A 27769-nucleotide genomic window follows, 5' to 3' on the forward strand; every position below is an offset into this window, starting at 1 on the left:
GCACAGCTACAGACTGATCGGTGACCTGCTGGTAACCACCAGCTACTTGGGAAAAATGTGTGTTCTGCAAATGGTAACTTGAGGTTGCCAGCAGTTGCAGTTGCCGACAAAGTCTGCTCGCCTTAAGAGGAAACGGTGAGCCAAAGGACAGCTTTTACTTTGAAGGGGAAATTCTGCATTTCCAGTTTGCATCGCACTTTTTCAAGTTTTACTTCAACATACCGCTCCGTTTATATTTAGTTAAATTTCCTTTAGCAAGCTGAACCTTTACCAGAACTCACAGGTAGCCATCAGCAAGCATCTGGCATGATCCTGGCTGCCTACAAGTTTCACCTGTGTAGCTGCTGATTTCATTATTCCATCTCCTTTCCATCAAATGTACAAAACAGCCAGAGAGCTTGATGCCACCACCGTGTTTGACACTTTCTTTGAAAGCCTCACATGTGTGAGTGCTATAAAAATGTTTATTGATATTATTATTATTCTCAGGTTTTAGCCCAAACACTAATGTGAGGAAAGCAGAACTCAGTGGGTTGGAGGCTGTTTGTTTTTCTCAACAGTGAGTTCAGTCAGACACAGTTTTTAATTAACTGTCATTCTCATTGTTTGAGAAAACATGGAGGGTTTTTTTTATTATTAAATGATATTTTCTCTTTTTATAAATTGAAGGAGTCCTTTCTGTGCCCTCCGTCTGCTGCAGGAGTAGCCGACCCCCTGAGGGGCGCCGCCCCCTCGCTGTGAACTATTAATCCATCCACCAACTGAGCAAACTGAACCCGACTCGGAGCTTCGCCCTCTGGGAGTATTGGCAAAGAGCAGATGACATGAAACCGCTTCATGCCACATGTTCCATGAACTTGACACCGCCGGCTGCTTTATTAGACACAGCCGTCTTTTAAGACCCTAATGTGGGAGTGGTGCCCCCGTATACTGCCACAGGGCCGCGTTCGCTGCGTGTCAACGCCAACAGTAAATCAGCTGCCCGCTCTTTATCTCACCACTGACACGGCAGTTAACGAGATTGGAGAGTGACAAATCCTATGGAGCATAATTACATCAATCTGATTACAAATGATGCTAATCCTATTACAAAAAGTGGTAACTGAGTAAAGAGGAGATACTTAGAGCAGTCAGTGACTCATATTTGGAGCCACAGGCACATTGATTGAGATGTTTCATGGATGCACGTATCGACAGTGTCACTCAGACCGCTGTGATGACTCTGCGTGCTTCTTTTGATAACTCTCAGTTGAATTTGTCCGGCTCTCGAGCTGGATTGATTCAATAACACGGTACCAAATAGTGTTTGAGCAGGTACTAAAGCTACATTTCATTCTGAGAGTGACCTTACCAGATTTGAGCCCAGCAGCTGCAGCCTGTCTGGCTTTTTTTCTCTCTCCTGCTCTGTACCACAGCAGCAGCTGAGGAGCCATTTTGGGGCCTTGATGCATTCAACAGCTGGTGGTGCCAAGCCCGGGGTGGGCGTAGAAGAGAGAAGGAGGAGGAGAGAGAAGAAGAGGGGGAGAGCGAGGTCACCTGCCCACCGAGCCGTGGAAGCACGGGCCTCGGAGCATGTCGGTCGGCAGGCGAGCCGCCAAATGGCAAAACAAGGTTTGCAGGAGGAACAGCGACACCACTTTACCCGCGTCGCTCCTCCTCGGATCCAGCGCCGACCTAAAATCACATTTGTAAGCGTCCCATCACTCAAACGTCTGTGTAATGCATTCCAGGAGAACACTGTGTAACTCGCCCATATGCCGCATGTTTTAGGAACCAAACCCCAGAGCTGGTCTCGGTTCATCGCTCTGTTCCTGGGCCAGGTGTGTGTGTGTGTGTGTGTGTGTGTGTGTGTGTGTGTGTGTGTGTGTGTGGACACAGTGAGACAATGCACTGCTTGTGGATTTTTTTTCTCTTTTTTTTCCAGACTTGAGCTTCACTTAAGAGCAGTGTAAAGAAATCCAAAGTGGATGGTATCCCCCTCTTCCTACAGTCCCAGGATGTGCTTCCATAAATCAGCCCTGGTGGTGTCAAGTACTGGAAAAATCTCCACTGGGCTGAATGTTTACATGCACTGAGGAGAGATACTAGAGAGGTACGACCTCTGTTTTGAAATATCTCAAACCTCTTCACTAGACTGACAGTGTTTCTCCTTCTTCTTATTTCCTTCAACTATTTCGAGTGTGGTGGCGTGCAGAGAGCGCTGGTGCGGTTAGAATGAAGCAGACAGGATGCCGCGTGAAGGTCGAGTCTTACTGTTAAGTTGTTTTTTCCTCAAATAAAGATCATTCCTGTGTCCCTGCTGACACCCGAGCAAGATTTTCACTCTTTTTATGTTTTGTTCAATCACACGACCTGCTGTGTATCTTAGAGATTCTCTCCGTCCTCAGAAACAATGAGGCCTCCGCGTGTGTGTGTGTGTGTGTGTGTGTGTGTGTGTGTGTGTGTGTGTGTGTGTGTGTGTGTGTGTGTGTGGTGAAGCGACTGTGGAGATGAGAGGACAGCTGAACAAATGAAGGAAGAGATAAACATTTGGACAGGACACACCAGGTGGATGATGAGCAGAGTCCAGACGGCACTGTGACAAATCACGGTGCTACAGTTTGATGCATTTCTCAGCATTCAAATTCAGAAAAGCGCTCCAGAGTTTCTCGCATTTCATCGCAAACTCCAAAACGTCCTGTGTGATTGCTCGGATTCAGGCCTCCCAATCAAAACCTGCGATACGATTACTCGAGCTCACCCCATAAACAGGCGCACGCTCAGCCGTCGCTCATCATTTCTATCTGGTGGAATAACCGTGAAGATCAGGGCAACACTGTGACGAGTACCACGAGCTGTCGGGTGGACGGGTTTAAACAAGCTAGCAGTGTAATCATATATTCGATACCACTTTATAAGGGTTGTAAAATTAAAATGAGCACACCCACAAAGATGGAAATGAAAGGCTTGTTTTTTTGTTGTAGGACAAACACAGGTGCAGTGTTATTTATGGTTCTGTTCAAGCTGTGACTCCATAGTTTTTATTATGGTTGTTGTCATTTTCTTTTCTTTTGTTCTACGAGTTCGTCTTTAATCTGGTTTGGTTTCCACAGTGACTTTCACTCTAATTTTCACTAACTCCAAACGTTCAGTTTGAGCCTAGTTGTTATTATTATAATGATTCATGTGAGGTTTAACAACTTCAAGACAGCACAATAATATAATAGGAACACATTCACACGGGTGCTCCACTTTCATTAAAGCAGATGTGCCAGTGTTTCCTTGAGCTGTGGAAAACTGGACCAAACATTCATTCTTCCTCTCCTTCACCCCCCAGATGAGACCCCCTCCCTGAGCCTGGTTCTTTCTTCCTGTTAAAAGGGAGTTTTTCCTCCCCACTGTTGCCAAGCTCACAGGGTTTATTCTGTGTTGTTTGAGGGTCTTTACTTTACTATGTAAAATAAACTGAACTGAAAAAGACTGAAAGTAGAATAATGTGTTATTTATATTTAATATAATCTGTTTGTTTGCTTTACTAAAACATCCTTTGAAACGTTGTATCGTTTTATTTAAACAATAATCTTGTGTGACACTTGAAGGTGTTTTTGACCTTTAACTTCTGCCGGCAGAGGTGGAAACACTGGCGTGTGTGCAGAGCCAGACTATTTTTATAAGAGTTGTTACGATACATAAGTGACTTCATGGTGGCCTTTCTTTCTTATTCTTTTTTATTTTTGCAATGCAAATTGCTACAGTCGAAATATTACATTTTTATAGGTCACTTACTTTATTTCTGCATTTTTAGGAATGACTGCAGAAATACACCAAGAAGACACATGTGGTATATACTATATATACGTTTTTCAGATGAATCTTCTGTAATAGTAGCTAACAGATTATTATTTAATTGTTGATAAAGATATCTCTGTATGGGAAATGTAACCGTGATCTCCTAGAAAATCAGTTGTCAGAAAATGTAACTGTACTTCTGTGTGCTAAGCACACAATCGGGCTTCACCATCAGGTATGCCACAATTTAGTATCTGGCTCCACCCCTTTATTTATAAGTAAATATAAATTAAATCTAACAAAGTGCAGTCGAGACATGAATGCTGCTTCAACATCCACAAAAGCTTCTGCCTCACTGCTGGGATGAAGAATTTTGGCACACACGGAGATGTGGAGATGTGTGGAGCGATGAGAGGAGCACAACTTTCCTCAGATGAAACAAATCGAAATATTTTCGTCATATTTTTTTCTCCATCCTTTGAGGTCTAGCTTTTTTTTTTATTGTGTCATCTAATTACGTCTTCTTCTCCTGCTGTGGTTTAATGGCACCAAACTGAAGCATTAGCACTGTTGTTTATCAGTCCAGTCTATTTGCATAGCAGTGAATGAAAAGGTAGATTCTCTGTAGATTGCATTTCAGTTTGCAGTACAGAGTTGGACGGAAACTTACCCTTTGCAATATGACTGGAGGACCTTTGGTCCGGTGTAACCCCGGTGTACGACCCCTTGACTTCTTCAGACTTTCTTCTTCTTTTAGTTCTCTGCCCTTGGGCAGCAATTAATTTGGTGAATATAGAGAAGAAGGATTGCAAACAATGCAAATCAGAGATTTTCCTTCAAACGATTCTCAGGTGATTAACTCATGGTTGGTACTTGAAAGCTAATATTAGCTACTTTAGTGAGTAAGGGTAAAATCCACTCTGGCTCTGTTGTACATCAGGCAGCCAAAAGATTAAAACCACTGCTATTAATCATTTTGTTACCTTGAAAAGCACTTTGGCTCCTGGCATGTGAAAGCTACACAGATACCTAAACACTGATGCAGACCTAATACAGCCACAATAGGATAAGACCCCTCGGACGCTAAGTCTCACCCCCAACCAGCCACTGCAGATGGCAGGAAGTTTCTTCCTGTTAAAAGGGAGTTTTTCCTTCCCACTGTCACCAAGTGCTTCGTGCCCTTTTCTCTGTATTATTGTAGGGTCTGACTGCTGCTGTGAGTTGGTGCTATATAATTTAAATCGGTTTGAATCTTTCCTGGCATCGATGTAATATTTGACAGGTGGTCTTAATGTTGTGGCTGATTGCTGTCTACTACTGTGACTAGTTTTTGTCACAGCTGCTTTTACATGGAGGAAAAAAGCCACTAAGTCAGAGTAAATAGTGGCTGTTGGCTTCTAGAAAATACATACCTGTTTCAGTTCCTGCCATAATGTATCCTGTATGAACCCTTTAAATTGCTCCTGAAAGCGGTGACTAAAAACATAAATGTGAAATGTATTTTTCACAATATGCGTCAAACAGATTTCCCTCCATCCTGCTATCACATTCAAAGTCCAATTTTATGATGATTCACCGTGATTAGCCTGCATTTCCACAGGGTTAGATGAACACTGCTGCCATATCCTTATTTGACACACTATACACCTCCTCCGGTACACCCGAGGTGTGCCAATGAATATTTCAGCAAGTCAAAATGGATATTACTCCTGAGTCAGACCTGCTGGCACAGACTGCAGCGCTACAGGTGGGGCATTATGGTGCCAGGCACGCTCAGAGTGCAGGGCTAATGTATCAAGACATTATGGGCCTGGGTCACTGCAGTTTCTCTTTTATTCACCACACTTGGAGACTTGAGAAAGATTAGGAATTGCTGTCAGAAGCATATTCAGTTCTAATGGATGCAGCAACATACGTTTGGACTTCCATCACTTGGAATGCAAACATCCTGCTAATCTTCGCCTAACATAAGCACATGCTGCTCTGCATTTCCAAGCATGTGCGTGTCCCTCTCGATGACTTTACAAATCGTAGTTGTTTATTTAATTGTGTTGTTTTACTCGTTCGACAAAACACTGAAAAGCACATCCATGCATCCACCTGCTTATGTGTGATTAAAATGCGATACAACGGGCATGTTAATGCTAGATTTCAGGTTACTCGGATTCTGGCTTTCAGCTTCATTTATGTGTCATCCAGATGGTTTTGGGCAATAGAGTTCTCACATGGCTCATCAAAAGATAAGCTCCTCTTACAATTGTTGCATTTCAGCTGAGAGCGCGCTTCCCACTGCACAGGAATTGCCTTAAACCAGTCACTGTACAAATACTTTGACGTAAACCATCCATGAAAGAGCCTCATTCGCCCAGCAGCGTTTAAAGAAAGAGAATGCACGAGGAGGAAACATGACACTTTGCTTTTATATAAAACCATATGAAATGTATGCAGGTTTAACAGGCGATAACATTGGACTTGGTGAAACGTGTAGTCAGATTCTTATAAGGAAAGCAAAGCACGGCAGCCATTATTTGGACACGAGAAGCACATTATCATCGGCTCTGAATTTGCAAGAGGCACTTTGACTGCAGCTACAAAGGGGCTACGAGCCCTATTCAGGGTTTTGCTCTCATTCATGACAATACATCTTATCGTCGAGTATCCATCTCCTTTCATGTCTCTCCTCGGGGACCAAACCGGCACCATAAGCGCTGTGCCATGATTCAAGTGTGCTTCTGCCAATTTATTTTTCCATAAGACTATGTCAGTCAGGCTCAAAAGTAATAAACCAGCGCCTCTGGTAAAGACATTTGCAAAGTAAATAGGGCCTCCTTTCTGACAGCAAATGTGTGCCTATAACTGCCGTCGCCATGGTACCGACTGTCAGCATCACTGTCGTCGTGGCGCTATGGGCTGATGTTAATCTTTTCTGCGGGTGTGACACTTTGCGTGGTCAGAGAGGGAGCTCCAGAAGCAGGGATGTGGTAAATGTGTCAGCTACTGTCCAGGCAAAGGACCAAGACAAAGCTGAGGGGGAAGCATGTTTACAAAAAACACTTTTAATGATGCTAAAATGTCAACAACACTGTACTCATGCTCCACAGAGGGTAAATCTTCCTTTAGCACCAGCCAGAGCTGATCCACACGTTCAGAAAGCCGTTCATGGTTGCCTGAGGATACGTCCAGACTCTTCCTGTATTGATTATGTCAACGCACAGAGTGTGCGCTCAACCCACCAATCAGCCAAAGCGTCAAAAGGTAACAAAAGCGGAGACGAACAGGTTCCCCTCACAGCCCAGCTGGCTGAGGCTGCTTCAGATTTCTTCCTGTTAAAAGGGAGTTTTTCCTTCCCACTATCACCAAGTGCTTGCTCATAAGGGCCATCTGATTGGTTGGATTTTTGCTCTATAGTTGTAGGGTCTTTACAAAATAAAGAGGCTGTGCTGTTGTTGTGATTTATTTAAAAATATATGTAATATATATATATAAAACCTGAACTAAACTCATTGTTACAGTCACACTGCTGTCACCGCAGCTTTTGTGCTTTATGGTCTTTCAGTTTTGTGGTAATACACTGTGTGTACAAAGGTACTGGGCCATCTACACCTTACACCTATGGGAGCTGCTGCCATGGAAACTCACGCCAAAAAGCATGAGACTGCAAACACCTGCATTCAAAGTTTAAGTTTGGCCCTGAGGTTTTGTCCATACGATGTACTTTAGCAGGCTATAAATAAACGCTCTTGTAAGTGTGCTTTTTAGAAAAGGGTGCAGACACAACGAGTTTATTGCTCTATTTTTACCCGGCAATCACACAGGCCATGATGGCATGTAACACAAAAGTAAAGAGTAGTGTATTACTTTGTTCAGGGAGTAGATAAAACTAACAACTCTAAAAATGGTGCCGAGCAGCCAAAGTTAGCATGCTCCAATGTTCACAGTAAGAGTATGTCAGACAGCTTGTAGCTGCAAACCACAGCAAACGCCCAAAGCCCCGAGCACGGTGTGGTTGTGGACTGCAGATAAAAGCATGGCTTGTGTAACGATGAAAGAGCCTTGAAATAATTCTGTTCATCTAAAGAGGTGACAAGGTTTATAAGACAAGAGTCCCTTGTAAAGCACCGAGTGTGGTCTGTTCTGGTCTGGAGGAGCGGCGGTGGAATATGAAAGACATTTTTCTTTTCTCCACCTCTCTGTTTGTTCAGTTTCGCTCTCGTGGGGGAAACAGATCAGAGCATGAAACACATCTGGGACTGGCCTGGTGCAGACTGTGTGTGTGTTGGATGGAGGTACCTACTGTAGACTGGGTGCTGGAGAGAATCACCACTGTTTTCTTTCTCAGTAGCGTGCCCCACGCAGATTTACACTGTAGCCCTGCCATACGCTCTACCCAGGAAATGGGCTTTATTAATACATTTAAAAGCACGTCAGGCTTTGGTGACTTATGGTCTATATAAGCCAATGTGAAGGTGCATTGTCGGCACCTTTTCACCAATAACGACAGCGTGAGAGACGGAAAGAAAAACATTCTCTGGGGGCCCGACCGGTTTGGGCCTTGCATGGGGGGAGGAGGCTGTTTTAGCTGAGTGTTCCAGGTGTTGCTTTTTAATTGGCAATTCCACAAGCAATAAAGCATTTCACTTACTTTCGCTTGTAAAGTGCTTTCATTCCATCTCCAAATGATGTAATTACCCAGCCGTCCCAGGCGAGAGGGAGGAAGGAGAGGAGAGGAAGGTCTGCTGGCCTCTGTGCCGCTCGCTCTCTCAGCGAGAACCCTGGCGAAGAGTTTCTGGGAGAATGTTTTCATTTAGGAATCCAAATACCGTAGAGCGAGGTAGTCATTTGCACAATAAACATACGGCGCTTTAATTTCATTTCAAGCTCAGTGTGGGTCTTCTATTAAAGAAAACACATCAAAACAAAAGCAAAAAAAGCCTGAGTATAGGTTTGCAGTTGTGTTTGATGTATGAAGGTCAGCGGGGGATGCTTGTTCTTTGTTCCTGGACACAGATGGCGAGTGATTTTTCTGTGTAGCCAACACTGATTTCTTTTTATTGCTGTTCATAAACCTACAGAAGCGTTTTTTCCCATCACAGTTACAGTTTGACTTCTTAAGTCGGTACGTGGGCACCGCCACGCTCGCCAAATTCAGTGCTGAGATGCAAATGAGTTTTAAACCTGTCCACTTCTTCACCCTTTTTCTTCTGCTTCTTCCTGAAAAGGCTTCAGATTACAAATATGCTAATGAAGTCAGCTAACCCATGCGGCGATGTTATCGTTTGAAATTTTATGTGATTTTTAAAAAAAACCCAAAACACATTTTCCTGTTCAGCTTGTGTGGAATTCCCTCCGAGACACAGAAAGGTCAGAAGCGAAGCCAAGTGTCTGTCGGCCAAGCGTGCAGAGACGTGTAACACTAACCTGAAGTCATTTGACTAAAACCGATCTCGCATCCACCTTGAGGGGGGGGATTGTGAACCCTCAACAACAAGTTCAGTCTGTCAGCTTGTGGCGTGGAGCGAGCTCTGAAACACAAGCGCCGTTTGATCAACGATAGGTGGAAGGAAAAAAAACAAGGAAAAAAGTGGAATTCCACCGAAGCCGTGTGACCGAATAGCTCAGCGTGGCTTTAGAAACACAGAGGAGAAAGTCAAAGAGAAAACATTCTTTTCACATAAAGCCTACCTGGCAGAGATTTTGCATATCAGACCTCCCCAGCGCCTGTCAGTATTCCAGCAGTGGCAACACTGCCAAAAACCACAAAAACAAGCTGTTCGCTATCACTGCTGTTCCCATGGGAACAGGCCCGCAGAGGGTGTGCCCGCTCCGACACTCATCTGCACAAACAGTATATGAGCTCAGTCCTCAGCATGTTACACAGACCGGGAGGGGTGTGTGTGTGTCCCGTCAGCCTGTTTCTCTGAGACGCGGGGCCTCACACACAAACTTGCTATCAGTATAAGCGATTAGCTGGACCCCGCTTGTGAAAAGTGCCACAAGGGGGAAAAGGATCAAGACTCCTGAGATTTTGGGCCCGCGGTGCTCATTCGCACACTTCCTCTCCTTAATAAAGACCACACATTCCCGGCGACTGGAGCGGCTTCCAGGGCTGCAGTTCAAAGTTAGCAGGGCCGGCAGAAGAGGGGGGAAAGAGTAAACAGCAGGAAAAACACGCCAGGCTGCATCTGTGATTCACCGTCATTATGATTGTTTTTGTTTTACACAGGAATATAGTTTGATCCTCTCTGAGAGAATTACTTTGCTCTCTCTCTCTCTCTTTTTTTTTCTGGTGTGTTGTCCATTTAGCTATCAGTGCAACCCCTGCTCACACCTCTGCAGCATCACCGCAGCTGCAGCAAACTGCATGTAATTAGCACAAAGTGTAACGTGCCACCAAACAGGTGCCGGTGATCGTCAGCAGCTCTGCATTTGCATATGAAACTGCACCAATATGGCCAAAGCTTTCACCCTCAAGTTGGCCACAAGCTAAAAGTGGCCTTTTTGTTTTTTATGGCAGCCGAAGAATATGAAATCCTGACAACAGAAAAATCTATTCATTGGCATATTATTGGCATTTACTTACAATATGAGAGAGTTTAAACAGAACATTTCAATTCAGTTCTATTTATATAGCAGCAAATCACAACAACAGTTACCTCAAAGTGCTTTACAATATGATATCAGGGGGTCCTTTGTTTGTTAAGAAAGAATAAAAAAAGGTTAAAAATAGAGTTTTTATGATCATTATGCGAGAGGTGAAAATCAATTCAGGCTCTGTAATTACAAGACAGATTTCATCCACTTGCTAAATATTTCTCACTTTGATTACAGCTTTAATAATTTATTCCCCATTAATTTATTAATGTACCCGGGCACAATATCAGGGACCTCACAGGATGTCAGCTCAGAGGCTTTCACAGAGACGTACACGACTGCATGGCAGCAGCACAGCCAAGAAATCAGGATTATACGTGTGCTTCCTGTAGGAATGGGCAGGGCAGTGGTCCACCTCAGCTGCCTTGTGGATCACCTTAATGTGGCGAGATTCATACCTGCAGCCACGACAGTTCTATCAAAGCTGCAGGTGGATCGATACTCTGGACACATGTGGGTAAGATTTCTCAAACACACGACCGAGTGCACTCTGAACGTGTCAAGGGGGAATTTCAGCCTCCAGGGGTTTGTAAATTAGTTCCATTATGGAGTTTGAAAATAGGGTTTGACCTGATTTCTTACCACGCTCTTAAGTACTCATCAAGACCCAGTGGTTGCATATTTTCAGAAACAAAGTGAATTATTGAGTCTGTAACAATCCCACACCTGACTGTTGTAAAGCCATGTGTGAAAAACAGCATTAACGGGGTTTAGTTCACATCTGGTTAAGAAAATCCAGGGCAGGGACAGAACTGCTTTCTATTTAACCGCACAACATCATTGTGAATTATGGTGGAGTCTTTACAAGCACTGATATGCATTTTGGGCTTATTGGCTAAGCCACGGTGATATTTTACCTGTTCTTCTTAATCTTCGGTGTAGCTGCCTGATCTAGGGGGCACTAGGCGCCATTAAACAAATCCCTGCTCCTCATAATCCTTGCTAAAGTTGCACTATGCAAATGACCGTATTATTCTCCTGATTGTGGTCACACTCGTGCCTCTGACCCAAATCAAAATATGAAAACAGCAGAAGAAACAAAGTGTTTGTCCCGGAGGAAAACACCCGACCCCCTAAGTGAGCAATAAATCTGGCACTTAGACATGAATATGTGTGTATGTGAGCGTGTAAATGTACTCGGTGTTCCTGAAGTCTGTAGCCTCCAGAGATGTCAAATGTTTCAACATCCGTAACCCGTGACCCCTGAGACTCCTGTTTTGTTCTCGGCTCTCCGGGGCCCCCCTCTCGAGATATCCATCCGCTGGAACTCCCCGGGATGACGGACTCCCCTGTCATCCCCATTCCTCCGCACTGCAGCCCGGTAGCCTTTGACCTCCCCGCCACCTCTCGCCTCTTCCAGACTGCCCTCGCATTCCAGCAAAAGGCGCTGAAACCTGAGCCCGCGGTGAGCTCATCGAAAATCAAGAGTTAAATGATACCAAAAAACCCTGAGAAATGTGAGAGGGAGAAAAGGGGAGAGGCACGCCGCCGGAGCAGGACAGGTCTGGAACTGGTTGTGTGTGTCTGCTCGCCGGAGCTCCTCGGGGGGGTTAAGTTACAGCAGAGAAAGCGAGGAAGAAGAAACTGCTGGCGTCTTTGAATTCTCTCCGCTTTGTGTCTGCCTCGTTTGCCTGCTCCTCGCCGGCCTGACTGACTTGTGCCTGCAGTTTCCTCTTGACACACTTCAGCGAGCTCTCAAGTTAACGAGCCCGTCGGTGTCTGTGAGCCGGGCTGACATGAGAGCGTAACGCCGTGAGGGCTCCTCGCCTCTGTTCTCCTTTGACCCCGCTACGACCACCGAGTGCTTAGAGACGGTAAGTGTGTGTGTGTGTGTGTGTGTGTGTGTGTGTGTGTGTGTGTGTTTTAAATTGCCCGCTGTGTTCGGATGTGTTTTAGTGTCTGTAAACAAAAAAGAAAAGAAGAAAAATAGCAGATTTCTTCCCAAAGCTTTATCGCAAATGTCACAGCTCTAAATCATTGTAAGTCATGTCTCATATTGGGATGAGTACCATTAAGATGCCTAATCACGGCACACATAATTAAACTAATCAGTGTCTATCTCAAGCTGAGCTCGGAGTACGACTGCATAGAAGTTGGCAAAAAGGCGCTTTTTTCCTTTCATGTGAGAGCATCTTCAGCTGAAAGCAAAATGAACTTTCAGAAGTTGTTGTTGTTTTTTCCACGCATGCATTATTCACGGCTGCCTGTTTCTCACTGGCCGTTGTTCACTGTGCTTCTTCCTGACCTGCTGCACTTGTCTTGTCAACCTTTGGGATGACGAATGGTTTCTGAAGCAAAGTTTTAAACAGGGCTGATGAATGTAATGGGTGGCCTACAGGAGACGCTAAATAAAAGGTTGAGTACACGTTATTGTTATTACTGTCTTTAAAGAGCGTGATGAAAAGAGTGCACCCACAGCCTCTGCAGGGGTGGCTGAAAAAGAAGAAAGCATTCAGAACAGGGTAAGGGCCGGTTTACGTTGTGTAACCTCACCAGCTCTTCTTCCTTTTCCAGCAGAAAGCGATTGAAAATAATTGTGAGCATACCAGCAATAACTTTTAAAATGTCTGAGGTGAAATAGAAACAATTATCTCTAACATCTTTCGCGATGGTCTCATTATTTAAATGGGTGTGAAGTCCTCCTCTGCCTCTCACAGGTAAACACTCCACGCTTCTTTGGAAATAATGACATCTCTATGATCAAAAGCTTTTCTCCTCTTCTTTACTGGGGAAAGCTGCCCTGATTACACTCCATTTACAAAGCTGTTTTATTCACCGGCTTTTACTTAACAAACCTCCAGAACGCCAAGTCCCAGACCACACCTGCCAATGAACGTGATTAATGAGGAAACATAAGGCTACAGCATACAGAGAGTAGTGACACACACCTCTCCAGCATCCACATATGACCTCTAATATTTCATTTTCCTAACATGTTCACAGTTGTTCCATATTGTGTAGCAGTAGCCTGGATATGTCTGCTGTTTTTGTCCCTGTAGATTTTATTTTCAGAATCATATTGTTCATACAGAGTCATCAAACAGCTCGCAGGAAACACTCCACATATATGCATTTTAACTCACTGCAAAGTAATGCTTTAAAGACAGTCACTGGGTCAAGTTTGCTGCTGAGAGGCTGCGTCTGATTTGGAGCTTTTATTCGTCACGCTACTTTTTGCTGTTTTAACTTTTTATCTGTTGGGTTTAAGTGACTATTTTAGAAAGTGTCTGTTTAAAATGCAAATCCTCTCTTAACTGTTTGAACTTGGAGTCTTTACCGGCTCTGATCTGTTATTTTGGGTTAACCATTTAAAACGTCATGTATTACACCAAGTGTTTGAAACGTGAATGCTTTCTTAGCTTACCATTTCAATTATTGTATTTAGCCTATTTTTAGCTAATTATTTGAACTAAATGTGAGCTTTAGTGCTCTGTTTATTTTTACAGTTCTATTTAAATTTTTAACTACTTTTACATAAACAATTAAAATTCTTTGCTAATTATTTCAGCAGTTTTTATATATTACCTCTTGTTGTTACATTTAGCTAACGTTTTGTTTCTGGTTTACTAACAATCTTTGAGCCAAACAAAGACGGCACATCTGAAAATACATTTCAGAGAAATCTTATTTCTTTATGATTTATGACGTTTTAACAGTACATGGAGAAAAAAAATCCCTCGAAAAACAAAAATCAAGTAAATAGAATCAAACTTCAAGAAGACAGTTGAGTGTTATTGAGTATTTTATACAGAGAATCAGCTATAACAGAATTGTCTGTCCTTCTGTAGTTTATACAGATTATTATTGAGTTATTACAGATGGCTTCACATGTAACCATGAGTTTCATATTTTAGTGGTCAAGGTGGTGTTAGTTCAACATTTTTTCCTTTTTTTTTTTTTACAAAACATCATTTTTGAGGCTCCATCATTTTTCCATATCATCTTTACACTGTAAAATAACTTGTACGTGATGTCTTTGTTAAATGCAATGAAGCGCAAGTGTAAAGTGTCCGTCTAAAGCAGGGGTGTCAAACTCAAATACACAGTGGGCCAAAATTCAAAACTGGAACAAAGTCGCGGGCTAACATTAATATTTATTGAAATATATTTATTCCTCCAGATATAAGAATGAATCTTTTCTTATGGACTCAAACACGTTTTGCTGAAAAACTGGATATGGAACAAGCAAAGCTTAATACTAAACAATATATATATTAGCTGTATAATACCAGTAGGCCAGCTCTAATAATAATTTGGCATGGCTTCGCGGGCCAAATGTAATTAGGCTGCGGGCCAAATTTGGCCCACGGGCCAGAGTTTGACACCTATGGTCTAAAGGCTCATTTCTGCATCAGTTCTTTAAAGTATGCATTGTGTAATGTGTCAGTTGACAGCTCAGCAGGCACCTTTCTGGAGCTCAGGTTAAAGTGAGAGCTTTCACCTCCACCTATCATTGCTTTGGGGCACAGGCAGAAGGGTTTTACACACCAGTATAGAAATGAACACATTCGACAGCTGCAGTGTGTTTTCTACAACATGGGGGATAAAAGACGCATAGATTCAACCTTTTTTATTTTATTTCTTTAAACATTTTGATACAATTAGTTGCAAAAAAAATAATTTCACATGACTTTGGCATTAGGAATGTCTCACCGTGTCTGAGACTGTTAGAAATGACAGTGAAGAAAAACAGTTTGATCTTTTTTTTGTCTTGAATTACTTTATTTAGACTCTCGTTTATTAACATCCTGACAGAAGACTGAATCCTATACAAGCCCAAACCTGTAGCACTGAAGAGTCAGCTGACGGCAGCGGCCGACTGCTGGACGCAGCCTGAGGGCAGAGCTCAGATATGCAGTGATGGAGGAGCAGGAAAGGACGAAGACGAGAGCGAGAAAGAGAGGGAGGGAGAAGGAAGACCGTAGGCTGCTTCTATGGCCGACTGGGAGATCGGACACAAGGAGAAGCTTGTTCTCGCTCCGTCTCACTGTTCTGGGCATGTAGCAGGAGGACATGGCCTCTCCTGAACGAAAGGAAAATAGAGTCAAATACCAGAGGATAATGTGATTATAGGCAAATAGGAGAACGAAGGTTAATTAGAGTTAAGTGTCTATAAAAAACGTCTCTGTGTATACATCTGCATTTCAGCCTCCGTCCCATCGACGGGCTCGAATTCTTTCTGCCTCCATTAAAACAAACATAACTCGGTAGTTCAGAAAGAATGTTGTGAATGTATATTTTTGGAAGATAATACCTGCGCGCAGTCATTAGGTTATAGTCGACGGCTTAGACATTAACATACCATAAAGACCGATGTACCTGAAAAAAGCCCCAAAAACACAAAGCTGCAACAGTGACCTCACGCGCACGTCTGGAGGTCGAACTGAGTCAACATCAGCCATGATGAATCCCACCAATAGCTGTTTTCATCAAACACTCATAATCTCCCACTTGTGACCGCTGGCGCCCCATTAATGTGGGACCTGTCGTTCAGAGAGAGACGCGCTGCAGCCGTGACCTCTGAAAGATTCGACCAGAACTGAACCAATCAGGGAACAGCAGCTGATTTTCTTTTCTTTCTTTGGTGGTGGGGGGCGCTAACATTCGCCATGTTGCATCAAATGTATCTGACGATTAGAGGTGACCAACGCGGGTTGTTTTCTTCACAAAGTGAGCGACTCAACATTTAGCTGCACCTTTGATTGTTCTTTACGGAGCAGTTTAAAGGGAAAATCACAGCTTTGCTTGCTGCAGTAACGATGTCCTGAAAAACAACTCAAACCACTTACGGACAAAGAAACCCCGTAAACACCCAGAAGAGTCAGTTCAGTCTGGCCCTTCTTCCTTCTCTCTCTGTGGCTGAGACCCAGGAGCCGCCACGCTGTAAAAGGCATTTTGAATATTAGTTGTGGAAAATGTGACCATGGATTCTGGATTAAAGCTGATTGGTCACACGCTGTAGTTAGCAAGGAAAAGAAAGACTTGTTTTTGTAAGTCCTTCGTTCTATAACCGGCTTTGTTAGTTTTCTTCAAGAGCTGCGATTTTTGGTTGTTGGCTCGTTACCGCCCCTGATGTCTTAATGTGTCTGAGGATACATGTGCCATGCTTAGCGTAGCCCTGAGGGACTGTGGGCTTCCTCGTGCCTTCTTCTTGGACCTAAATGCATCCACCAGCTGACTGTTATTACTGCATAAATCTAATTCTGATGAGTCAGTTTTGGTGGTTTGAACTGAAAAATGTAATTACCATTATACATCCTCACAATGACTTTTTGCGTACATCGTGTAATGCATAACTAGAGTTCAGCCAGAATATGAAAACCTCCCGAGGACTCAGCAAATGCTGCTTTGTCTAAAGCTGGAACCTTCGAGCGTATAGACCAAAGCAGCTCGGACACATCAGGACATCAGGACGGGCCCTTTGGGGGTATCGTGTGGTGGCAATGATACACTGGCAGCAGATCCTGTGGGGCTACAGACCTCTGAGGTGAGACCTCCATTTATTCTGTGTTTTGTGCATCGTGCTGCCAATAGAAACCCAGCAATCTTTAAATGAACGGAGTAACAGAGTGAATGACAAGGCACGCATGTTGCAGCTGACGGCTGTAAGAAAAGCACAACATCTAACTGCAGTCATGGCGACCTTAAGCAAGATAAGCTAATGCTCCGTCTTTCTGAGTACAAACTAGTCTCATAGTTGTTGGAGCGACTCGTATATTTTGAGAGTGAAGTTGTTCACCACAAAATAAGTTTTGATCGGAAAAATTGGACGTTACATCAGTTTTTTCTTGTTCCTTTGCTTCCTTTGTAAAACACTTAACGATGGTTCTAAACTGCAGTATGAGTACAGAGAGTTGGCAGGAAGTCTTCAGACACTTGAAGCTATTATTTCAGCAAGTGATGGGACAACATGTGTGCCAGTGCATTCGGTACTTTTGTGGTGCTTACTGCTATATTGGCTTCTGAACAGGCAGTATAGCTATTATGGTATTATGCCACAGACATAAACAGCACAGATCGTATCCCCTGTCTTAACAACAATCTAGTATATTTGGTGCTACCATACCTGATGAATTTATTTTTAAATCACAGATAATGTATAATAATAATAATAATAATGATAATAATAATATATACAGCATTCGGAGTACTGCCTAAACCAGCATCATGATACCTCGTTATGGGCCAAAACAGATACTCCACATTTAAATGTAACTGATAGATTTTCAGCGTATTTGGAAGTTACTGAAGTACTTTGAACATTTTCTTACCCTGTGAGTACAGCGCTGCCTATAATTGAGGACAGGTTTTATGGCGCGTAAGCAGAGCCGTTCCTGTTTGCTTTGGAAACCTCTGAAAGTGGCCAAAAAAGCGCCGGCGAATGCCAGCCAGAAGGGCTGCCAGCAGGCGTACATAACACAACTCGGAGCTGCACTCCTTGATTTTCTGCTCCAGTCACACTGAACTTTTAACAGGCTTCGTGCTGCTGGCGCATTCAGGACTCAGCCGCCCCCCCTCCACCCTCATGTCCCCCCCTTATCTTAGATTTTATGTTCACACCTCATAAAAACTCAATTTATTCCTCAAAGTTGAGCTTTAGTTGTGAAATCCTTGTTGTCATTTACAAGCGATGTTGCATTTGGTGTTCAGGCATCGCAGAGCTATCAGCATTATTTTTGTGGCAGCAGTGCTGCTACACACACACACACACACACACTGAACAAGTGTGAGAGTGACTGGTAGGGTATTTCTCTCAAATGTAACCAAAACAGAAGGCTGCAGATTAGATGAATACGGGCGATGAATCGTCTCACACCACAGTAGTCGTGGTGATGCGGGTCGTATCAGACACCAGGAATGTTTGTCTCCGTTTCTGCTTCTTTCAACGCCGAGTTCATTTCATTCCATGAAATCTTTTTGTTCAGCTTCATGCAATGGCGTTGGTTCTTTTTCACATTTACTGGGTTGTTTCAGCAGACCTCTTCCCAGAAGGCTTTAAAAATAACTGTTTACATTAGACTCCAAAAATGGACTCACATTTATGCGGCAAAACTTCCTTTTTTGATGACAAAAAATAAAAAATGTTTATATTTCCAAAGAATGTGGTTAAAATCGTCATTCTCCTTCATTCAAACCTCTCTCCTCTGATCTAACAGCAGTGATCCTGCTACAGCTCAAGGCTTTATATTTAAAGTTGTAATAACAAGTTTCAACTGAAACTCGCAAAATGTAGGTTCGTGCTTTGTGGAGAAACTGTTGTTGGCAAGTACAGCAGCAAGATGTTTCTTGTACCTGGTCGACAGTTTTGCACACATATTATGAAGGTTTGGTTCACTAATCTTTACAAACTCTCTAAAGTCTCCAGCTTAAACTCTCTACACAGGTTTTCTACAGCAGCGGTCTCCAACCTTTTTTGCACCTCGGACCGGTTTATGCCCGACAATATTTTCACGGATCGGCCTTTAAGGTATCATGGATAAATACAACAAAATAAAACTAGTACCGGTACTGAAAAAAAGAAGATTTATTCATAACACACGTGAAAAGACCCAGGAAAACAGAGTTAACGATAAAAACGATAACAAAATAACGCTGAAAACTGATAAAAACCCTGAAAACCACACATTTCACACCTGAGCCTCAACTCTCGCGGCCCGGTACCAAACGACTCACGGACCGGTACCGGTCCGAGGCCCGGGGGTTGGGGACCGCTGTTCTATAGGATTAAGGTCTGGAGACTTGTTGGGCCGCTCTATGAGCTCAATGTTCTTCTTCTTTAGCCACTAAATTTTTGCCTGGGCCTCATGATTCGGGTCTTGATGGAAGATCCATCCATGACCCATCTTCATTGCTCTGTCCAAGATTTTACGGTTCATGGCCTCCTTGTTGTGTTTAAGTTGTCCTGTGCCCTCAGTCCCGAAGCATAATAGTTCCACCTTCATGCTTGATTGTGTGGACGTTTGGGCGGGGCCAGTCTCTAACTGGTACTAATGCCATACCAGTTAGAGGCTGTTCATTTCTTTGTAAGTCAGCAAACTTACAAATTCACTCCCAAAATCTCATCGACATCCCATCAGCTCTGGTCGCCACATCGCCGTTTGGCGTTGACGCCTCTTTATCAAAGATAAAGTTGCCCCAAAGTCGATGCCATTGTAACTTTGAGGCTGTTTAGCATCAGCTGAAACCAATTGCATTTCTGGCAGCGTTTTCCAGGGTGTATCCTGTTGATAACCTCAAGACTATTTGCCACTTCACTGCATCATTTGTTTAAAGCTGTTCAAATTGGCTCCATTTCCACCAGTAACATGCTAACGGTAACACTGAGGCACCACTAATAACAATAACACAGGCCCCACTCTGCTTTTTCCTCGATCAAGGAGGCGATTTTACCTGAAGCTGCATGAGCGGGCGAGAACTATAGTGCGCCGTATATCTTAACATCTGGCCAAAACATCACCGCGTCCAAAAAGCTCAACATCTCAGCACAGCAGGGGTCTATTTTGTTGTGTGTATGGACACAGTACACCAAAGGCAGTAGGTGGTTTCCAAGACTTATAGAGATGTATTTTTACTTAAATAAAAGACTCACAGACCTCCTTGGTCTCCAGCAGTTGCAGCCAGGTGTGATGTTACCGTCATGTGTTCTGTGTTAGGCGCTGGCAGTGACGTAAAGGACAGTTGGAAATGTGATTTGAGTGGCTCTGGGCACGATGTCGTTTAAAATTTGATTTGAATCAGATTCTTAACCACCGACAGCGTGACTTTTACAATCTGCAATCTGATTCCAATTTGGATATGCCAAAAAACAAACATAACCAAATCCACGTCTTCACCCGTTTTCTTCACCTCCCACATTTTTATCACCTCTGCCCCCCCCCCCCCCCCCTCATTCTTCCTCCTTACCAGTCAACATGACATCATGTTGTTGTTGCAGCACCCAAACCCTCGACTGGGCGATGCGGGTGAGAACAAAGGTCCAGTTGACACAATACGCCGTCTATCTTTCCAAACTCAACAGCTCACAGGCGTCACCACCTTTCTGTTATTACTCACCTTAAAGTTTTGTCTTTATTAAACTTTGTGACCTATGACGACGCTGCAACTTAACACGGCAAACTGAAGCAACCCTGTCGTGTGGGAAAAACACTGAATCATTTTCTTTATATGCAGGAATCACTCTCAATGAAACCAAACCTAGTCTGAGACGCCCCCACCTCCAGCCCTGCTTTCAGTCATGTTCACTTCTCTTTAGATGTGTCTCGATGTTTGCACGTGCGTCTACATAAATTGCTTTTTCCTGTTCGTGTGCAGCCTTCATGTCTGCCGTGTGTCTCTGCGTTGGACCGACGCTCTTCACTTCTGGCACTCTACGCCATTATTTTCCTATTTTGCATGTCGCTTGCTGAGTTAGCGCACGCTGTCAGCTGCCTGCTGAGCGATGCATTCCTCTCTATCTCAAAAGCTTCGCAGTAATTGCTAGGTAATTGTTTGTCCAGTTATGCAGCGTGCAAAAGCCCAGCCTCACATTATGTCAGTTAAACTCTGTCGAAACAATGCACTGCCAAATAAAAAAACCAAACAAAGCATAAAACACTGAGATCTTTGCCCCGTGGCGATGTAGCCTCGCATGCTTCAGAAACTCAATTATTCAAATAAACCTGGACAACAGTGAGGAATAATCTCTCCCAGGTGGCATACAGTTTTCACTTTGTTTTAAAAAAATAAGCTTTTCTGACTGAACGCAGCCTCTGGCGAGCAACCGACCCCGCCGCATTCCACTTTCACATGACCTTCTCGACAGACCTGGCCCGGAGCGAGAGCCGCGCAGCCCACCCCTCGCCACGCCTCCCGTTCGACTGGCCTAGATAGGACGAGGGCCTGCTCGTCTTTTCTCCTCCTTCTCTGTGTTTATTAGCTTGACTCAAGTCCAAGGAGGCAATTGGCTTGTAAATTTCATCTATGTATATTTACAGTTGTGTTTTACAAGGACAGATTCATATCCCTCTCAGAGGATGGGAGAGTGTAAAATTGGGCCTGGTGCAGGCGGTTTTCAGCCCGTTTGTGTACATGCATGTTTGGAGAGTATGAGTGCTGCAAAGTGGCCGAGCAGTTTAATTGATTAGATAATATTTAGGGAATGCAGTCGTGTCAGGGGTGATTTGTGACAGAAGGGTAACAGCGAGCGTGAAAGGGAAGGTTTACAAGAGGCTAGTGAGACCTGCTGTGATTTATGGTTTGGCTAAGATGGCAAGTCAGAGCTGAAGATGCTGACTGGGAGGGGACCAGAATGGACATGACTGGGAATGAATACATCAGAGGGACGGCTCAGGTCGAGTGGTTTGGAGACAAAGTTGGAGAGACAAGGCTAAGATGATTCGGACGTGGGAGAAAGGATATATTGGACAAAGGATGTTGAAGATGGAGCTGGCAGGCAGGAGGGAAAGAGGAAGACTACAGAGAAGAAGGACATGCAGATGTGAGAGAGGAGGGTGCTGGGATAGGATGAGATGGATGCAGACGATTCGCTGTGGTGACCCCTAAAGGCAGCAGCTGAAAGATCAAGATCGTTTTGTTTGCTTTCGTTCTTTAAGCTCGAAAAATACACGAAAACACTCGGCTAATGAAAAAAGGTAGAAAACCTAAAAGATGGAATAAAAATTCACCAAAGACTTTAAACTGATTTATTAAATCTCTAATTAATCAGTGCAGTTGTGCATGGCAGCGGGATTGTCTCTTTAGATGATTTAACATATCAGTGATAACCAGTGTTGGTCAAGTTACTTGAAAAAAGTAATCAGTAACTAATTACTGATTACTTACCCCCAAAAGTAATCCCGTTACTTTACTGATTACTTATTTTCAAAAGTAATTAATTACTTAGTTACTTAGTTACTTTTTAAAAACACGATTTGCAACCTGAATAGGTGATAAAGTGATAGATCTTTCAGCCAATTCTACTTTTTCTACATAATCCATCATACAAAATGTAATCAAATGGAAAAGTCTCTTTTTAAAACTTGTTTATTAGTTTTAATCTTTTAACTTTATGCATCAAGCAAAAATTTAATTATCTGCAACATTCTCTGACTGGAAGAAATTAGTTTAATATTTAAACCTATTTTCTGCACATTCCAGCACATAAAATTAAATATTTTTTGTGTTTAAACTCAGTCTTTCAAATAGATGCAAGTAAAACACAGCAGAAAATAAATAAAGTCAAAGACTCAGCGGTGCTGTTGCTCTATTTTCACCTGTAAAGCAGGAGTGGGGGTAGGCGGAGGTTTACCCTGGTGCAGGTGTGCCACGGTCAGTGGAAGAATCCGCGAGTTTCTCTGTGAGTTTCCCATTACGTCGTAGCTACTCGGTGCTTGTTGGAAGTTTAGGGGTTTTTTCGCTGTAAAAAGAAGTTTTCTTCCCACGCACAGCGGACACTAATGTTTTTGTCACTTTTTATGGAATCAAACTCAAAGTAAGGTCAGTACTTCCACGCTTTAAACGCTGCACGCTCATACTCTCTCCCACAATCTTATGTGATCTATTGTTGATCTGCACACAGCTGCTGTCAGGAATGTCGCACTCGCTTACGTCACTGTCATGAGACATTCTCGCAAAAAAAAATCACAGTTTTAGTAACGCAGTAACGCAGCGTTCCTACGGGAAAGTAACGGGAATCTAATTACCGTTTTTGCAACAGTAATCCCTTACTTTACTCGTTACTTGAAAAAAGTAATCGGATTACCCCATCCCTGGTGATAACCAGCGATTTTATCACCGTGAGGAATCAGTTTAAAGTCTTAACGCTAAGTTAGCTTTCATTTTAGTAAAAACCAGCTAGTTAACTCATCATGTGACATACAAACATCAGTTAAATTATTAGGGCCATGTTAATATCTAATCAGCCAATAAAGTGGCAGGAACACAGCGTCCGAACCGAGCGTCAGAATGTGGAAAAAGTGGGATTTAAGTGACTTTGAACGCAGCATGGTTGTTGGTGCCAGACAACTGAGTATTTCAGAAACTGCTGACCTGCTGGGATTTTCCCACACAACCATCAGTGAGCATTGTTTGAACACCATAGCCTTCCCGAGTGTTGCTGCTGACTCAGATGACCTACACAGTCACCTGATCTCAGTCCTGTACAGCACCTTCGGGATGTGGTGGACTGGGAGATTTGCATCATGGATGTGCAGCTGCTATCGTGTCAACATCGTCCACAGTCTTTGCTGCACTGAGAAGGTGTTCCTGCCTTTGGTTCTCTGGTTCCATATGTGATACCAAGGGATGGGCTAGATATGTTTTGGCACTTTTGAACCCTATTTTGAGGACACGTGTTAAGTATATAATTGTTATTTACTACTATACATGCAGCAGATGCAGCTCCTTGCATGATTGGCAGTTTGCTTGGCTGTGTTGGTGGGGAGGCCACAGGGTTACAGCCCAGTGCAGAGCTGTTTCCTCACTTGTTACTGGATTGTCATCATTAGGCTGAAGTTATTTTTCACTTTGACTTTGTTCACCGCTGTTTCTTGGCTCGACTTTGTCTTCAGTAGAGGCCAAACTGGCCCACACTGTAAACATCCTGCATTGAGCCGCTGCTGTAAAGAAGGAAGAGCTTTCTCTCAGCTGACCCTCACATTTACTAACATGATATAACTTCAGAGGCACCAGTGAGCACCGCTCGCTGTTTCTGTCATTCAGTCAAATTTGTAAAACTAGCCCATGAAGCTGTTGGAGTATAATTAGCGAAGCTTTGGAGGTTCTCGGAGGCTGAAGTTGCTCGCTCTTTCTAATCTTCATGCTGTGGCCTTTCATCCAACTCGCTCCAAAGTCTGAAACTTTTCTCCTCAGGCATTCATTAAGAAAAAATAAATAAAAGTAAAACTTGCTAATTCAGCTTCTTAAATGAGAGGATGTTCAGCTTTCTGTAAATGTTACACCTCACGATCTTGGTTAGAAAACAAGAAGCCGTTCCTTTATTCCCTGAAAAAGCGACATGTTATTATTAGCAATAAAATCATCATTATCTGCAGGCCCGCAAACTGCGCTGCGAGTCTCTCACATAATCGAGAAGTTCCTGTCAAAAGTCCCAGTTTATATTTGTTCCCCCCCCCCCCCAAAAAAAAAACCAGGAGAAAGCTCCAAAGCCGGTTTCTAAAACAGGAAATGGAATTGGCTTTTTTTTTTGCAAACGACGGCTCGAGTGTTTGTGTTAAGGAGTCAGAGAGACAAAGAGAGAGAGGCAGCACTTTAATATCCTCAATAATGACGCACGGGGGTGGGGGGGGCATCTGTTTGCGAATCCCACATCAAAGCAGGCGCCGTGTCAGCGGAGGGTTATGCATATATTTCCCTCGTTCTTCCCGTGCAGCAGGAGCGAGCGCAGAAGCTGATGACTGGAAGGAGACGCTGTTGTGATCGGGGCTGGAGCGCGAGGACAGGAGAAACCAAACAGAGTAAACACGCGGACGCAGAGTCAAAACAGCTACAAGAGAAAACTTGCAAATCCATTACATTATCAAGGTCTGGCTCTTGTTTTTGCTGCGTTGCGGGGCGGGGGGGCTGTTTCCCCCCCCCCCCCCCCCGCGAGGGCATCTGGAGGAGATTACGCTCCAAACTGAAACTGCAGGCCCCGTGAAACATGACTCAGGGATGAATGGAGGCTTTTAGACCGGTGTCTGCCTTCCCACACGCCGCTCTGCTATTCTTTATTTGTCCGTCACCCAATAAAACACGCACGGCATTATCTGATACCCGCACGCTGCATGAGCAAGCAAGGGTCTTTTATTAAGCAAGCCTTTATTGATGCAAGTTGTTTTTGTGAGAGAGACGCAAAAAATATGATATAGCTTCCCCTCTGAAGAACAAGATGTTACTGACGGTGTTATTAATCTCGAATCAGCTCTCAGCTCAGACCGTGCCTTATTGTGACAGATTGTGATTTGTAAGGTCGCAAACGCCTGTTTTTGTCTCGTAAAAGCGGCGAACCAGAGCGTAAAAGAGAGCGCGTGGACGGGGAGCGTGTATGGGGCGCCGTTTGTAAAGTGAAACATGCTGAAATTAACGGCAACATTTTTCCACATTTAGCTCAAAACCTTACAAAAACATATTTTTTCGAGTAATGTTTTACAACATTTAGTAAAATATTTGTAACTTTTCATCAAATGTTAAATGTTAAATCTAAATGTTAAATGTTAAATCTAAATGTTAAATGTTAAATCTAAATGTTAAATGTTAAATCTAAATGTTAAATGTTAAATCTAAATGTTAAATCTAAATATTATATTTAAATCTAAATGTTAAATCTAAATCTAAATGTTAAATCTAAATGCTAAATGTTAAATGTTAAACCTAAATATTTAGGCTAATATGCAAATTTATTGTACGGATCAACGGAAATACCAAAATAAAAGCTTCCCGAAAACCTCCGGTGCAAAATTGTGTCTGTTCTCCTCCTCACTTCTCCCCGCCATGTGCTGCTTCACTTCTTGCCTACGAGCATGTCCAGCGATTTTGCTGGACATGTGCTGCAGCGATTGTGAAGTGAAGACTGCAGCTACTAAGAGTGCACTACTGCTGAACCTTTGGATGGCCGACAAAACGGATCTTCCGATGTTTTCAGCTAAATCGCCGGACGTGCTTTCTCATGGTCGGGTTATGGCTGAATTCCAGTGGAATGACGGTCCCGCCATAATAGACGTTTCAGCCATGTGTTCCAGCCCTAAACCTAACCTTATCTAACTATAACCTTATTCCTAACCTTTACTAGCAGTTAAATTACGTAAAATAGTGTTTTCCAAATCGATTTTTAGAAAATGAACGAACATGTGTAGATTGAGTCCAAACGGTTCTCATGTGCTCTCCTTTTTCCGATGCCGTAATTTAGGAACGTGTTGGGTACCCGAAAGCATGAAATGTTGACAATTTGTCACCTAGCGAAAATTATTACACTTTGGGAGTGAGAACGAACGTGTCTGACCACTACCGGCACACTTTTGCACCGGAGGTTTTCGGAAAGCTTTTATTTTGGTATTTCCGCTGATCCGTGCAATAAATTTGCATGTTAGCCTAAACATTTAGATTGAACATTTAGCATTTAGATTTAACATTTAGATTTAACATTTAACATTTAGATTTAACATTTAACATTTAGATTTAACATTTAGATTTAGATTTAACTATAATATTTAGATTTAACATTTAACATTTAGATTGAATATTTAACATTTTGATTTAACATTTAAAATTCTGTTTTAAATATGAAAAGTTACAAATATTTTACTAAATGTTGTAAAAAAATGACTTGTTTTGAGCTAAATGTGGAAAAATGTTGCCGTTAATTTCAGCATGTTTCACTTTACAAACGGCGCCCCATAAGCGTGAGGGAACGGACAACAACACGAGTTTGGGCCCATCGGAGGCCAAAGTATCTGCGAGAACAGACGGAGCTCCTGGTCAGGGCGCTACGTGGCAGCGGATTGGACGCTTATTATATTCGATCCACGTTTTTACTTGTAGCTCAGAACAAGCCTGAGGGGGGGAGGGGGGGGGGGGGTTGCGCTCACATTTGCTCCTCCATTCTGGGGGCAGGGGGGAACTAATGCATGTCACCGATGCCACCTGCAGTTAGAGTAAACAGAGCTGACCACCACTCAGCCGGGCACTAATGCGCCACACAAAGAAGGCGAGGTTGGAACAGGAGCAAGTCCAATATTAGCTCCACATTACTACGTCAACTGACCCGGGCCACGTCGATGAAAGGGTACATGTATAGAAATGCGAGGCACGTGTGCACATTCATGCATGTTTCAAGTATCGCACGGATTTTATCCAGCAGCCTCCACCCGAAGCCGTTTTGTTGCCTCTATAATTGCCAGACTTGCTGCTGCCGCTGTCAGCTGTATTATTTATTTATTTATTTATTTTTTGCAAGAAAATATGCAAGCCGAGGTAGCGACTTGACACGTTAATCAGTCGGCGATCGTGCTCAGCCTAACAAACATTTTTTTTTCGTGGCCCGGAGAATACGCATATTCTCAAGAGGGAGAGATGCAGGGATTCAGGAATTGTTTCCATTTCTTCAACTAGTCAAAGCCAAGACTACATGGCTCTGCTCTCTTTGAGAGTGTGCTGCTGTCCCTGCATAGGTTTCAATTTCAACCCTCTCAGCACATCGGCGATGTGATTGCTTCCTACTGCAATTTATTGCAGGCAAATTGAAAGATTCCAAGGCGCGAGTGGGCTTGCGTTGCTCCGGGCGCGCTGGGCCGGTTGCTTACACCTTTACTCCGTCTCCTCACACACAGACAGAGCTCCCTCCCATCTGGGTTCGTCAGAGTTGGAGTTATTGTAA

General features: G+C 43.3%; 1 protein-coding gene and 1 long non-coding RNA gene across 3 annotated transcripts in view; one reads left to right on the plus strand and one right to left on the minus strand.

The window, feature by feature from the left end:
• The window catches only part of LOC145420511 (uncharacterized), a 41911-nt gene extending 32310 nt beyond the window's left edge, over positions 1-9601 (minus strand). Inside the window, exons 1-3 of one of the 2 annotated variants that reach the window (XR_013901833.1) lie at positions 9451-9601; positions 9187-9290; positions 8411-8554 (exon numbers count right to left, since the gene is read on the minus strand). This is a non-coding gene — a long non-coding RNA (uncharacterized LOC145420511). The remainder of the gene's footprint in view (positions 1-8410; positions 8555-9186; positions 9291-9450) is intronic. The other variant, XR_013901834.1, reaches the window with a different exon arrangement.
• Positions 9602-11783: 2182 nt separating this feature from the next.
• flrt2 (fibronectin leucine rich transmembrane protein 2) overlaps positions 11784-27769 on the plus strand; it is a 51194-nt gene continuing 35208 nt past the window's right edge. Inside the window, exon 1 of the mRNA XM_026142287.2 lies at positions 11784-12233. The gene's annotated coding sequence lies outside the window, so the exon portion shown is untranslated. The remainder of the gene's footprint in view (positions 12234-27769) is intronic.

The sequence above is a fragment of the Astatotilapia calliptera genome, chromosome 15, assembly GCF_964374335.1.
Source record: "Astatotilapia calliptera chromosome 15, fAstCal68.1, whole genome shotgun sequence".
In the NCBI taxonomy this organism is placed as follows: Eukaryota; Metazoa; Chordata; class Actinopteri; order Cichliformes; family Cichlidae; genus Astatotilapia; species Astatotilapia calliptera.